This window comes from Melanerpes formicivorus, unplaced genomic scaffold (assembly GCF_026170545.1).
Source record: "Melanerpes formicivorus ecotype bairdi unplaced genomic scaffold, bMelFor1.0.p_v2 SCAF_325, whole genome shotgun sequence".
Classification (NCBI taxonomy): domain Eukaryota; kingdom Metazoa; phylum Chordata; class Aves; order Piciformes; family Picidae; genus Melanerpes; species Melanerpes formicivorus.
The window spans coordinates 95,997-109,143 of record NW_027142677.1 but is presented as its reverse complement, the minus strand read 5'-3'; positions in this window follow the sequence as shown (position 1 = coordinate 109,143).

Here is a 13,147-nt window from a genome sequence, read left to right as displayed (position 1 = left end):
ACTATCTGATACTATTTCACTCTTCTGTCCCTCAGTGTGGAAAGGTAGAATGTGAAGGGATGATCATATGAATGAAGCCTGACAGTCAAACACTTCACCTGTACCTCTGTAATATGTTTTCTAAAGCTGAAAAGGATGTAGCCTAGGTGGGTGTTTCATGGCTGCAGCAGAGTTATTAGGAAGTGGCTGTCTTGGAACACACCTCTGATTCTCAGCATTGCATTCCTCATTCCCATTGCTCAGCATTTAGGATATGCAGAGGAAGAAGCTGCAGCAAGGAGCCTGCCAGAAGCACTTCCACTTGCAGGTGTGTGTTGATGTATTGACAGACATGTATGAGATGTGGAGCTGAGACGACCTTACCTTCTGCACCCCAGAGCTGATAGTCTTGCTTCTCCTGCCCATCTTGCAGTATTCTCATTATTCTGTCTCATGCTGGTCTTGCAAGAAAACTGTGATCTTGATCCTGGGAGCTTATTAGTACCTAGTGGCCGCTGAAATGAAGAATGAAGATACCTCAGGGGCTGTTAGAGGTAGTGTCTGAAGTTCCTGTCTCTTTTAAAAAAGAGGCATGAATCTGGTGGGAATGAAGTGTATGGCTTATAAAGAAGCACTGGTGAGTACAGGCCTTCATATTTAGTAAGTAATGATCAGCTACATCAGTACTGGAAGGAGACAGCAGTTAGTGTGGTGTGGCTGCATTCAATCTCTCACCTTTGAAGTTGTCCCTTTCTGTGACCTTGGCCATTTTACTTCTCTTTGATGGAGAAAATTTAAATTCCAGGGAACTGTTTTAGCAGACTGACATTGGAGACTGACAGAATTACTATCTGTGAGTGTGCATGTGTCTGTGTGTATATATATATATAAAAGTTCATTATATGTATATATACATAAAATCATACAAATGCATGCATAGTTTTATTTATCAGAGTTGGGTTTATTCCAGCCATTTCCAAATTGCCTGTTTAGTTTCATATAGTGAAGGAAAGCAAATGCAAACCTTCATCTATGTATAGTTGTTGTTTTTTTCCACACCAAACCTATTTCAAGGGTGTCCTAAAAGGAAAGGAGTGCTTTGATATCTCCTTTGAAAGTAATGGCATTACATTAAGGAAATGCCCAAATAATCTGGAGTCTTCCTGTTGCTATCAGTGATGGGAGGCTTGTGTGTAAAGCCATTCTTCAGACAACCTCAGAACTGTGTGATGGTCAGAGAGGAGTGGAGACAGTGCCAGTTTGCTTTCACTTTGGTGCCAGAGATTTATACACTTTGTAGGTCACTGTTTGTTTGATGTGCTGAATCTATATCATATATGAAGAGTATTGAAGAAAAACAACAAAGAAAAACCCTCTTTTTGTCTGCCTTCTATCCCCCACAAATGTAGCAATTATCACCATCTCTCCAGGGTTTCCTGCCAATCCTAGTACTTCCAGCCCACTGGCACCCTGCTATCATGGTGGCAGAGATGCCTAAGAATCCAGAAGAACTGTAAAAAATACAGATTATCTCTGTATCTCTGTATCTCTGGGTGATCTCCTCCTGCTGGGGCCAGGGAAAGGTCCTAACAAAATCTGTGAGCTTTGAATTCACTCAGAAGTCTTATTTTTTTAAAGTTTTGTAGGCTCTCTGTAGTGATTTTAAAATGCTTGGACTAGACCTCTCATGCAGTTTAAGGGAGGTCAGATTGTTGTGAATAGGAGACCAGGCCAATATATAACCAGTGATTTGGGTTTTGCTGGAGCAAATGAGTTTTTCTAGGTCAGCAGTTTTATTAATAGGCAGCCTAGGCTGTCAGGAGTGTCCTTGAGGTTATAGCCATCTATATAAACTAAGAAGTGGCCCTGATACCTTTAGCATTTCTTCACTATGTTTTAAGGGAACACTGCCTTTGAAGGGGTTGACAAGACAGGCAGAAAGAACCAAGTGAGACTGAAGTGAAACTTGAATACTGACTAATTCGGATGTTTTTATAAAGTCTTGCAGACTTCTCTCCACAAACCATTAAGTCCTAATTGTCACACTAATGTTATTTTATATTGTAAGTTCAGCTCCCAGAGCCTGATAGTATGGCACCCAGCGGAATTAAAGCAGGCACTTAGCTTTACCACTTTCTCTGCTGTAACCTTTTCAAGCCATGATTATTATTCAGTCAGCGCACACTTGTTCATTATTACTTAAAGGTGTCGCCCCTTCCACCAGGACGACATGCCTCTGTGTAAATTAGGGCCATAACTAACCTGGCTTGATGCTGAAGCAAGCACCTTTCTTCTGACAAGCCATGAATTAAGGGCTTCTATCCTCCCCATGAAAGGAGCCTCTCTCCTTCGTTCCTAATAAGGGCAATGCTGAAGTGGATTTAAAAGGTTCTTTTCTGTTAAAGGGGTTTGACATGTGATAAACTTCTGTAATCTGGAGAGTAGGAGCAAACTGAGCATTATGCCTGGATTGCAAATCTGCTTTCTGCCTTTTATTTATTTCAAAACTTATTTAAATACAGAACCTTCCTTTTCCCTTCCACCAGGGATATTAAGGAAATGTCTTTCCAATTAGGATTCAAATTTGGTTAATTCTTTATTAGCTAATCCTAATTCCAGTAATTTCATTCCTCCTTCAGGAATTTCACAACTCTTTTAGAACTGAGAGTGTTGGATTGAAAACTGCATCCTATGCTCTATGTTAGCCACTAGTCTTGTTCCAACTGGAGTGGAGTAGAGTAGAGTAGAGTAGAGTAGAATAGAATAGAATAGAATAGAATAGAATAGAATAGAATAGAATAGAATAGAATAGAATAGAATAGAATAGAATAGAAATAACCAGGTTGGAAAAGACCTTTGAGATCATTGAGTCCAACCTATCACCCAACACCATCTAATCAACTAAACCATGGCACCAAGCACCCCATCCAGTCTCTTCCTAAACACCTCCAGTGATGGTGACTCCACAACCTCCCCGGGCAGCACATTCCAATGGCAAATCACTCTTTCTATGAAGAAATTCTTCCTAACACCCAGCCTAAACCTCCCCTGACACAGCTTGAGACTGTGGCTGCTGTGCAGTTCAGAAAATATAATAATTTCCATTTTAATTCACCATAAAAGCTCTTAGACTTATATTATCCAAACAAATAATGTAATGAATTTGATTTGTTCTGTTATTGTTGTGCTTTCATTTATGAATTGTTTCTGACCCACAGGACTGTTAGCAAATCTTCATCTCATTTGCACAGAATTTTGGAGAAAGACATTTTCTTCTAGGATTTCTGTTGATACCACTAATTTTAGCTGTTGCATAACTATTTGTGCTACATCAAATGTTATTATTTCTAGTTCGTTGCTGGATGAGAATATTTTTATTCCAATGGCCAAAAAATAATAAGTAAGACGTGGTGAACAACAGATAATGAATGGAGAATACTTGTAATCATGCAGGCAGTGGTAGAAGGACCATTGCCCATACAGACATATGAATGAAAAACAACTGACATGAGTTGAAAATAACATAGGATAGACAAACCACACCAGTTCCAATCACGTTTTGGGTCTGGGTGGGTTTTCACCAACAGAGGTGGCAAAGAGGGACTCATTTCTTCAGCAGTTACTTTTCACCAGGTAACAAATAACAGGGAAAGAAGCAGACAAAGGGAACTCTTAGCAGTGCATGAAAAGACTGTCCCCCAGGTGTTTTGGGGAAAGCTTGCTAAACAAATCCTGATGGGTGTGCTGAGGGTGACAGAAAAAGAAACAAAAATTTAAACCTGCAGAGCTACCATGATTTATACAAGTCTGCAGCACTGGGGTTAGGAGGCAGATGAATAGAATAGAAAGAATGGAATGGAATGGAATGGAATGGAATGGAATGGAATAGAATAGAATAGAATAGAATAGAATAGAATAGAATAGAATAGAATAGAATAGAATAGAATAGAATTAACCAGGTTGGAAGAGATCTTTGAGATCATTGAGTCCAACCTATCATCCAACACCATCTAATCAACTAAACCACGTCACCAAGCACCCCATTCCAGTCTCCTCCTAAACACCTCCAGTGATGGTGACTCCACCACCTCCGTGGGCAGCACATTCCAATGGCCAATCACCCTTTCTGGGAAGAATTTCTTCCTAACATCCAGCCTAAGCCTCCCTTGGCACAGCTTGAGACTGTGTTCTCTTGTTCTGGTGCTGGTTGCCTGAGGGGAGAACAACCCCTACCTGGCTACAACCTCCCTTCAGGTAGTTGTAGAGAGCAATAAGGCCTCCCCTGAGCCTCCTCTTCTCCAGCCTAAGCAACCCCAGCTCCCTTAGTCTTTCCTCAAAGGGCTTGAGCTCTAAACTCCTCCCCAGCTTTGTTGCCCTTCTCTGGACCCCTTTGAGCAACTCAACATCTTTCCTAAACTGAGGGGGCCAGAACAGGAAACAGGACTCAAGGTGTGGCCTAACCAGTGCTGAGTACAGGGGCACAATGACTTCCCTGCTCCTGCTCGCCACACTGTTCCTGATGCAGGCCAGGATGCCATTGGCATTCCTGGCCATCTGGGCACACTGCTGGCTCATGTTCAGCCTACTATCAACCACTACCCCCAGATCCCTTTCTGGCTGGCCACTCTCCAGCCACTCTGACCCCAGCCTGTAGCACTGCATGGAGTTGTTGTGGCCAATTTTATTAATGAATTAAGATTAGAAGAATGCAGATCCACCTCTGTTCAGCGCATTTGTGATTGAAGCATATGTGAATATTCCTCTGAACAGTTTTTTCAAATTTATTTTTCTCTCAGTCCACTTTCTGCTTGGGCTATAAACCCCAAAAAAGCCATTCTTAACAGACTGTATACTTACCCTGGTGGATTTCGCATTCTCAAAAATATCTAGGAGAGGATGAGGCGCATGAATCATATGAGATCCTCTCCTCACTTACATGAGATCCAGGTGCTGTAGGGATTAATTCTGAAGCTCTTTACCATGAGTCATCCATATTAATGAGAACACCATTTCATCTTAATGGTATTAATGGTAAATCTAACATACCTATCATAGAAAACTCGATCACCAGTTTGATATTCTTAATGGCTATAGTTTGTCTTCTGCTGCAACAGCGACATATGTATAATAAGGCTGCTTAGTTTATTTATGGTCAATTAATGAGTTTGTTTTGTGGTTGTCTGAAGAAATCATCCTGGAATGCCCATCCTCAAATTACTAATCAGGAAGTGAAAGATAGCAAGGTGCCCAATATTGAACCGTGTTCATGCCTCCTGTTGGGAGAACGTTGAAGGGTAGCAGGTACCTGAGAGAGTCTAAATCTTGTCTCTCTTGATGTGACTCAACAAAGATAAAATCACCTTTGCTGCTTGCCCAGACAATAGCTGATGTGTATTGGGCAGAGCCACTGGAATGACTCTCTGGAAGGTGTATAGATAACAATTGCTCACCAGACTGCAATTGCCCTGGAAATAATGGGCAGAGGCCACTGGTGTCGATACTCTCTGGAATATACATACCTAAAAAACTGTATAAAAGATCTGAGCAACTACTGGCTCAGTAGAAGGAAAACACCGGAGAAGGAAAACACAGGAGGAAAAGACCTGGACAACATGAGAGAAGGAAAAGCCTGGGGCAACGCTGCTCTGAAGAAAACCGGAGAGAATACCTGGGGAGAAAAATGTCAGAGACATCACCATGGAGGCTGGAAGAAGCAGACCATGAGGAACCCTCTCTCCATGTCCTAAGTTCCACCTGCTGCAACTCCTGAGCTGAAGAGGCTCAGAGGACAGCACGGCCAACAAGGACATCTCTTCCCTTCCAGAGCTGCAGCAGCCTTCCTCCACAGCCTCAAACTATCTTGGGAGATGAGGAGTGTGGTAATATAATTCCTTCCCTCTTCTCTCTCCTTCTTCTCTCTCTCGCTCTCTATTTTCTCTCTCTCCCCTTCTGATCTGTCCACTTTATTTGGGTAATAAATAGCCTGGCTGTTGATATTTTGGCCTTGTTTGTGCCTCTAATTTCATAACATGGGAATATTCAAAAGAATTGAGTCTCTTCCCTCTCTGGACTGAGACAATATCTCTCAGGAAATTCAGGTCCTCAATTTGTGAGTGATGGAGTTCAGTTCATCTCATCATCATGTTACACTGAATAATTCAAAGAGCTGCAACTGTGATCATCAGTCACTGTAGCTAACAGCAAAGTTGCAGCAGGAGAACTGAGTAAGGAGTATGGCCATAAAATGCATCAGTTGTATTTGGCCTGTCCATTCCCCTGTGGCATGAAATTACTACATAGCATCGGCTAGGCTAAGGTGTATAGCTGAAAAAAAACAACCTCTTACCTGAAATCAAATGATAAATCGATGAAGAAAGGAAACAGAGGAGGAATGAAACCGGGTAGTTGGGGGAAGAATGTGATGGCCTGGCCTGAAGGCCCAGCTAGACATGTATTGTTCTTCCCTCTAAAATACAATTGAACTGTCGCAGGCCAATATGGATGAGAGAAATGAGGAGCACCCTTCTGAACAGAGGTCTTGGAAGGATCTGTATTCTGCAAAGAGGGACAATTTCCTCAACCTCATTCAAGATCATGCTAGAAAGTCTTTGTGGAAGAAGTCCAGTGCAGGTGGCTCTGACTCTTAGACTCTGAGTGGCCAAGTCCAGCAATAGCACTGTAATTTGGACACCTAGCACTGTGCAGATAACTGTAGCCTAGAAGTTGCTGCCAAAACAGGGAAGTGGGGTTGTTTAGTCTGAAGAAGAGACTGAGGGGAGAGCTTGTCACTCTCTACTTGAAAAGAGGTTATTAGTGAGGTGTCAGACTCTTCTCCCTGATAACAAGTGGTAAGAGGAAATGACCTGAAGTTTCACCAGGGGAGATTTAGATTGGATATTAGAAGAAAAGTCTTTATGGAAAGGGTTATCAAATGCTGGAATAGGCTCCCCAGGGAGCTGGTTGAATCTCCATCCCTAAAGGTGTTTAAAAACCACATACATAGGCTGCTAAGGGATATGCTTTAGCACAAGAACTGGTAGAGCTAGATAACAGTTGGGCTTGATCTTAAAGGTCTTCTCCAACTGGAACAACTTTTTGGTTCCATGATTCTAAAACTGCATTGCTCTCATATGTGTTCATGACTTCTAACCAATGCTATTAGCCAACACTCATTGTATTATGAACAGTTACATTTCAATCATTTGAATCTGTGTAGTTGATTTAGATGTCTGTGTAGTAGCCCAATGGTATAGCAAGCTCTCTAACAACTGGCAAAAACATTTGTACTTACAACTCCAGGACTGTTTGCATTTTCATGCACTTACTGGGCTTTGCACCGGCCTCACAAACCAAGTTTCAAGGTTTACAGTCCCACTGGGGTTTCTTCAGTAGAAAGCCATCATCTCATGGCTTGTATTCAACAGGAAGACAGATGAGACAGCATCTTCTTCTGCCCTTACATCCAGGAACATCAGTTTCTTAGGATCAAATTTGTGCATTATTGTTTCCTGTCTCATATCCAAATACTACAGAATCACAAAAACATTCATATTGGAAAAGACCCTCAGGATCACCAAGTCCAACTGATAACCCTACTCTACAAGGTTCACCCCTAAACCATATTCCCAAGCACCACATCCAAACCACCTTTACACACATCCAGGGTTGGTGATTAATTGTAATAAAATGTATGGGTTTGTATATTTTACTATTTAATATCTTGGGTGGTGGTATCTTCAAACACTGCTGAAACTTATTTACAAAGTATATTTACAGGTTCTATTATTCAGTTGTGGGTACTACATTCCCCATATAAAGACAGTTAAATGATTTAAGCACAGATCTAAGAATTTCCAATGCAGTGATTCAAATTGGAAATCAAGGTTCTGTGATCTGCAGTTTTCCACAAATGGGGTTCTGTGGCAGATTAGCCAGGTACTCACAGCTTGCTCCTCTGTCTGGTATCTTCCCAGATGCTGTGACTATAATTTGAATTGCCCTTGGCTCGGAGAGGGCTAGGGGCCTCCATCCCCTCGTGCCCAGTTCACAGTCTGGAGCTTGCCCTTGGCTCAGAGAGGGCTAAAGGGGCCTCTCTGTCTTGTGTGCTCTGTTGCCAGGCTGTAGTCTTTCCATGTCTCTTCTGGGATTCAATTCTCTAGGAACTGTTCCCCTTTCTGCCTTGGTCCAGGTGCAAGGCCTGGGTGTAGTCATCGTCTGTTAGGACAGGTTCTTCAGCTACTACACAACCTGGTACTATGCAATGGTCTTTTGGAAGATGGGATCCTTTTTCTATAGAAATCTTGTATTATGTACATAACCAGAATGGTATTTGAATAGAAAAGGGAATATTTGGTATTTTGTTTCTAAAAAGCATATGAGAAAAGCACTTTATAAGGTAATGGTGTGGGGTTTGCTTTGCATTAAGCACAGAGTTTCCTATTTTATAAAAGTTGTTACTGGTTTCAATGTTTTTGCTGTTGCTGTGCACTTTGGTCTGTGTTTAGCAACAGTAAGACACACAGAATGTGCACTTTGGTCTTGCAAATGAGCAATCTCTGTAAATACTTATCTGTCCATTTTGTCTCCTTCATCAATCCAGTCTCAGAGGACAATAACTATATTTTTCTTTTTTTAAAGTTGGGTTTCACAGGCTCAGAAGCAGAAACTCCAAAACAGGAGGAGTCATTCATAGCTCATTCTTGTCCCAGTATTATTTTTGAGTTTTGCCTTGATTGTACAGGTGTGAATTTTAGGAGAAAGTATATGTTTCCTTATTGAGAGTAAGATAAAGACTCTCAGCTCACCAGGCTTTGGGACAGAACTCTCTGAAGTTTCCCTGAAGGTTTTCTCTAAAATAACCAGTGTCGAACACTATCAAGGGATACTATGATAAGAATAATTTATTAGACTAGCCAAGTGTAACAAGTTCCTACATTACCATGCCTCCTGTCCATGGTGTGATGTAAGCAGCAGCTGCCTCTTGGGTATCTGGCTTCACCAGTCCCAGCTTTCATGCATGACATCAGTTCTAATGGTAACCAGCACGCAGCTCTGCTGCAAAAACACTTGGATCACATCAGTCCAGTGAGTCCATGTTTCTGTCTATGGTACATCAGATGCATGAGCCTAATTATTTGAAGTTTCACATCTCTGAGTTATGCAAGAAGGAAGATTAACACATCTCCCCTCTGGATTTCTGTTTAAGCCTTATTCCTACAGGGTAAAATGTGAACATTTCACCACGTATAGAATAGAATAGAATAGAATAGAATAGAATAGAATAGAATAGAATAGAATAGAATAGAATAGAATAGAATAGACCAGGTTGGAAGAGACCTTCAAGATCATCACATCCAACCTATCAACTAATTCAACCCACCTAATCAACTAAACCATGGCACCAAGCACCCCATCAAGTCTCCTCCTGAACACCTCCAATGATGGTGACTCTACCACCTCCCTGGGCAGCCCGTTCCAATGGGCAATCAATCTCTCTGAGTAGAACTTCTTATACCTTTTCAGATCCTACATTTCATGTTTCTTTACCAATAACATCATCAAAGACGACCAACTTCCCTGAAACAATAGGGTGTCTCTTTTTTTTTTTTCCCCTGTGAGCTTTAAATGCCATCCTTTAAATTTCTTATTGCATGAAAAATATGGGCAAAAATGACTGAGCAGCTTTAAACATAGACTTTAACCGCTTCATACAGGCCAGTGATTTTCTGTGTTTCTGTTTTGCAGCAGTTTCTCTTGCCTTTTATTCAGGATCCTCATATGACTGAGTATAACACGTGATGCATCTCTCTCCCAAAACCTAAATCAGCTAACAAAGTAAGGCACAACATTGTCAGCACATGTAAGAACACAAACAAGGGCAGAGAATATGGAATAGTAGCTCCCTATTGTTGCTTACCTCCCAGCAAAATGAGTCCACATTGACCGAAGACTTACCTGAAGCCTGTGGTAGGAGGTGACTAAACTTCTAACACAGGAGCTGAGCCTTTGCTGTGGTCATAGGAAACAAATGAATCCTTTCACCTCCAGTTTAATTCATTAGAAGCACTTAACTGTCCTAGCTAGGATGAGATGTATGTTATGAACTAACCTGCTCCCTAGAAAGAGTAGGTTTCTGTTCTCTCTCTCTTTCTCCTATTAATAGTTTATAAAACCCACAAATGTTCCTTTATTACCAAACAAGGAAATCTGTGCATCACAGGCCATATCCTTAACAAGCACAACATGTATATGTGTGTGTGATCATGTACACATGAATAAAAATGCATGCATTTGCTGATAGATCTGTATCTGGATATATATTTATTTGCCATCTGTTGGGAATGTAATACCCAGAGCATCTGGCACTGTTTTGTCTAGTAGGGCCTTTTGCCAGGTGATGGTAGGGAATGCTGTACTATTGGGGATAAAAAGAGCAATTAATTAGGACAAGGAAAACAGTGCAGAACACAAAATGCCTATATTAAAAGGTAGAGTTTCAAGGTACTCTTTGAGTTTTCATCTGGCCTAAAGCCTAAACTGAAACTAATATAAAGTTTTCAGAGGGCTTTCCTCATCACCTTTATGGGACATGATACATGTAAAATGTTAATAACATTGCTTCCTAATTCCACATTCACAATATTATTGTACATCTAGAATTGCCCAAGTGTTGAATCACAATCACTGACCACAGAGGGAAGGAGATGACTGAGAAAGGGTTCCAGAAATACAGGCTTCAAGTATTAGAAGGGGGTGCTGCATGCACAATAAGGTCTGCAGTGGGTTTACCCATGGGTTAACAGGTACAAAGCATTGCAAACAGATGTGACATTCAAGCTATTCAAAGACTAAAAGGTTTCCTTGGTTATCAGGTGGAATTATTCATTGTCCTCTAGTTTAGAAAGCGCTTAAATCATTGCTACATTTATGGCATTCTCTCAGAGACCTTCAGGGGCTCTTTTTGGTTGCATTTGCAACTATTTGCTGGGTGAGAAAAAGAATGAAACAAGCAGAGTATTTTTGATTATTGTTTTCTTCTGTTTTCAGAGCCGATCAATCCCATGGTGTGGGATATAAACAGATTTAGCAAAGGAAAAGCTACCCCTCTTGCTTCATGCAGGGCAGAGGTACCTTTCATTGCTTCATTGTATGAATTGCTTTCTGAGTGAATTAATCCAAATGGCAACCAACTGCTGGGTGTAGTGTGAAGACATATAAAAGGTTACATTCCTCTAAGACTAACAGGAAAGCAAATTGATTGCTGTTCTCTAGAGCTGACAAACTCAGAAATGACATTTGAAACCCCAAAAATATGCCAATTCATGAAACCTGTGAAAAGGGTATAAATTATTAACAACAGTTATATCTGCTTTGCTAGACATCTATGCAGACATACACACAAATTTTGTTTTCATTTCATACAGCAACCATTTGGCTCCTAGCAGACATCAAATTAAATTCACATCATCACTTTTGTCTTCTTGCTGAATAACCTCCAGGATGATATTTTGGGGATTTGTGTTGGCTTTTTTTTTCTTTTAGCAGGACTGTAATCACAATTTCACAGTGGAAATGTATCCTGTTCTCTTAAGGAAATGTCATATATTTTAGGAAATAACTTTATTTTACTATTGTAACACACGTCCAAAAAAATAATGCAGAGGTCTTACATATGTGTATGCATTTGTCTTAAATTATTCCAACAGACTTGACTATAACTCCTGTAGTGTCTTTAATTTCGCAAGTTTCTCAAGGGGCCTTGACTGGCTGGACAGGTGGGCAGAGTCCAACATAATGGCATCCAACAAGTCCAAGTGCCAGGTGCTGGACTTTGGTCACAACAACCCCATGCAGCACTAGAGGCTGGGGTCAGAGTGGCTGGAGAGCAGCCAGGCAGAAAGGGACCTGGGAGTACTGATTGACAGCCAGCTGAACATGAGCCAGCAGTGTGCCCAGGTGGCCAAGAAGACCAATGACATTGTGGCCTGCATCAGGAGTAGTGCGGTCAGCAGGAGCAGGGAATTCATTGTGCCCCTGTACTCAGCACTGGTTAGGCCAAACCTTGAATCCTGTGTCCAGTTGTGGGCCCCTTTATTTAAGAAGGACATTGAGACACTTGAATGTGTCCAGAGAAAGTCAACGAGGCTGGGGAGAGGCCTCGAGCACAAGACTACGAGGAGAGGCTGAGGGAGCTGGGGTTGCTTAGCCTGGAGAAGAGGAGGCTCAGGGGAGGCCTTATTGCTGTCTACAACTACCTGGAGAGAGGTTGTAGCCAGGTGGGGGTTGGTTTCTTCTCCTAGGCAACCAGCACCAGAATGAGAGGACACAGTCTCAAGTTGTGCCAGGGGAAGTTTAGGTTCGAGGTGAGGAGAAAGTTCTTCACAGAGAGAGGAGTTAGCCATTGGAATGTGCTGCCCAGGGAGGTGGTGGTCTTTTCCAACCTTATTGATTCTATGTTTCTTTCAGAAGTCTCTTGTTTATTTTTGCTGTCCTCCTTATTATTTGCTCTAAAGCACACTTGGTGGAGAAACTCACACACATTAATTTTGAAGAAAGCATTGTTACTTGGGTCCTGTATAAATTTTACAGTGTAATGTAGTGACACCAGGGAACTAGCTCAGCCCCTCAATGATGTGTGAAAATACTCATAACAGCCAGGTAAGTATATATCTATATATTGTTTCACCAGCCCCTGATGTGCATTTGTGCTCAGAAATGGAGCATAGAAGGTTCCCTAGCATGCAGTAACACCACAAAGGAATTCATCAAACCCAGAGATGCTGAATGAGGTGCAGACCTGAAAATGAAAGCAAAATAAAGGCAAGAAAGAGATTGGTCAGACTGTATGTAGAGAACTCTGAGGTCACACTTGTGCATTAGCTGGTGGCACCTGAAGGATGATCACAGTCCAGCAGGCACCCAGGCACTGGCATCACCATGGTGGCCTGGCTCCATCCCTCTCTTAGGGCTGGCCACTTACTGACTCACGGTGGGAGTCTTTCACTTATGAGCACCTGTGTCCCTTTCAACCATATGTTGTATGCACCAAAGGTAAATTCTGGGAGCTAATTTCATTTTCTCATTATTTGCCAATTTGCTGATGTGGATTGAGCCTCATTCATTAAAGTTAAATGAAATAAAATCAAGATTAACATTAAGAAATGCAGCT